Source organism: Mustela erminea, chromosome 7 (assembly GCF_009829155.1).
Source record: "Mustela erminea isolate mMusErm1 chromosome 7, mMusErm1.Pri, whole genome shotgun sequence".
NCBI classification, from domain to species: domain Eukaryota; kingdom Metazoa; phylum Chordata; class Mammalia; order Carnivora; family Mustelidae; genus Mustela; species Mustela erminea.
The window spans coordinates 58,696,813-58,699,494 of NC_045620.1; the positions used below are offsets into that span (position 1 = coordinate 58,696,813).

The following is a 2,682-nucleotide window of genomic DNA, read 5'->3' on the forward strand; positions in this document are numbered from 1 at the left end:
GAAAACAAACATAAGAACATCAACAAGAGATTGAGCAATGGAATGTACATCGTTGTGGAAAGCCCATTTTTATTTCTTTACTATTGACTGAAGAGTTTATTATTTCTGTGGAGCTGATCAAAATAAATAAATTCTGATTTTCTCAAATAATTCTAAGAAATTTTTAAAAAATACAAAATAACAAGTTGTTTTGCCTCCCTGGCAAGATCCCCTCACCTGTCGACCCTTTCCTTGTTGACATGTTGACTGATATTCTTCCCCATTCTGTCCTCCTATTTTGTGTATTCTCCATGAGAATCTTCACCCTCTTCCTGGCGTTCAATCCTGACTATACCTGTGACCTGTAAAGCTACTATCAGTCCTAAATTCTCTATTAAACTTCAGGTTCATATTTACTGCTAGCTGGAAGACAGTACCTCCTAGGTATCTCACAAGTGTTAAAAATAAACCAATAGGCCCCCAATAGAGTCACTTATGCTAAGCCCCATGTCACCAAGCCAAGGCTTAATTTAATTACAGTTCCAGCTCTTCCAGAAATGGCATCCTGAATCAGTTGATCAGGAATCATCTCACCAGCACTAATTAGATAATCTTCCAGAGAAGTCCCTGTTATCCCCCAAAGGAAAGTCAGCTTGCCATAACCTTGCACATGTTAATGTGCCTCTTCTCCATCTTCTTCATTCCAACTCCTTTCTGCCCATATAAGTCCTCCATTTTATTGGGTTCCTTGGAAATTCTATATGGCTTCTAGATGGGATGCTGCCTGATTTGAATTCATTTTTCCACACACACACAAAAAAAAAACCTCTTAAAATATTTAGTATGGCTCAGTTTACCTTTTAACACAGTAACTCAATATTTTAGAATAAAATTTGTCTGTTCCTCCCATCAACCCAATGTGACCCTTTCCTCTATGTCTTATTTCATTAAATGTGAAATCTATTTGATTAGTCAAGAAATTTGGGCATTATACTTGATTTCTCCCTCTCCATTCATCCTACCTAAAATCAAACTCCAACCCCTCTCACCAGGACTCCAAGATGTCACAGGAATCCATCCAATGGAATCCATCCCTCCAGTATCTTCCCTGCCTCCTGTTTCTCCACATCTTCGACCCACTCTCCTCCACTCTGTGCCCATAGTCACCTCTCCACTCAAACTCTGGGCTGCATTTACGCATTTTCTTGCACAGGCTACTACATCTCTTCTCCACCTTTGCCTTTTTAACTCGTATGTGTCAGTTAGGCTTTCGCTTAGATATAATTTTCTTTGTAAAATCTTTCTTCACACTAGGATTCGGGGTACGCTGCCCTTCCAGTGGACTCCCTTAGAATCCTACTGAATGAACTTTCCTACTCAGTTGTTCTGAACTTCATAATTTCTGCCTGTCTTGTTCACTGTTGTACTTCTAGAACCTAGCACACAGTACCTCGCATAGATGAAATATTCTGAATAATTATTAAATAAACTCATGGATTCATAAATGAATGGTTTTAGGACTAGTTGAATATGAAATGGAATGAATTGGGTGGATGGCGGGAAATCAAACATTGAGCAAGACAGTGAATGAGGACAAAATATTCTGTGAATTATTCCTGTCTTTTTTCTATCATAAATTTCGTAAAAATCGACTTATAAACTTGCAACTTTCACATGTTTGCAACAGATATCAATAATTCCCATTCTTCACTCCTCCCTGTATCTATGTCATTTGCCAAGTAATTTTGCCAAGGTTACTAATGGTGGGCAGGGCACTTTTCTCACTTTAGCTCTGGTTTCATCCATGATTGAGGCTTTGGTCCGCAGGTGGATGAGAAAGTAACACAGTGTTAGTCTGAGTCTAAGACTCAAGAGGCCTGGCATGTTTCTGCTGGTCCTTTTGTGCCTCAGCCATTGCCATGAGAAGAATATGGCTGTGCCCACGCACTGATTCCAGGAAGAGAATATGAGACCCATGGAACAGAACCACCTCAGCCAAGATGCTTCAGCTGAACCCAGCCTAGATCAGCTGACCCCAACTGACCTCATCCCTTGGTTGCTATATAAATGCTATTGTTTTAAGTCACTGTGTTTTAGGATAGTTTTTTATACCAAATATTTGTGATGGCAATAACTGCCTGGTATATTTGTTACTTGAATGTTTGGGTATATCTACTCCAGAGAATGGTTAAAAGGCGAAAGATTTATACGATCTGAAGAGAAACCAGAGCGGGTATATCTACTCCAGAGAATGGTTATGATATGTACTTGCCACTGTTCATTAAAAAATAGTAGTTTGAGAAAAAATGTTTATCTTATTAAAGAGTTGAATCCAAAATACATAAAGAACTATGGTCTCTTCAGCAACACATATACTAAAATTGGAATGATACAGAGCAGAGTAGCAGGGCCCCTGCACAAAGATGAACACAAATTTGCAAATTACATAGAGAACTCATAAGAAAAAATACAAACGGGGCTCCTATGTCTCAGTGGGTTAAAGCCTCTGCCTTCAGCTCAGGTTATGACCTCAGGGTCCTGGGATCAAGCCCCACATGTCATGATCTCAGAGTCCGGGGATCAAGCCCTATATCAGGCTCTCTGCTCAGTGGGGAGCCTGCTTTCCCCTACTCCCCCACCTCTGCCTGTCTCTCTGCCTACTTGTGATCTCTCTCTGTATGTGTCAAGTAAATAAATAAAATC

The 2,682-nt window shown here is 39.9% G+C and overlaps 1 non-coding gene across 1 annotated transcript; it reads left to right on the forward strand.

Moving 5' to 3' along the window:
- Positions 1-2,333: 2,333 nt before the first annotated feature.
- LOC116596657 lies at positions 2,334-2,438 on the forward strand. The gene has a single exon (XR_004288244.1). It is a non-coding gene; the product is annotated as a U6 spliceosomal RNA (small nuclear RNA).
- Positions 2,439-2,682: the final 244 nt, after the last annotated feature.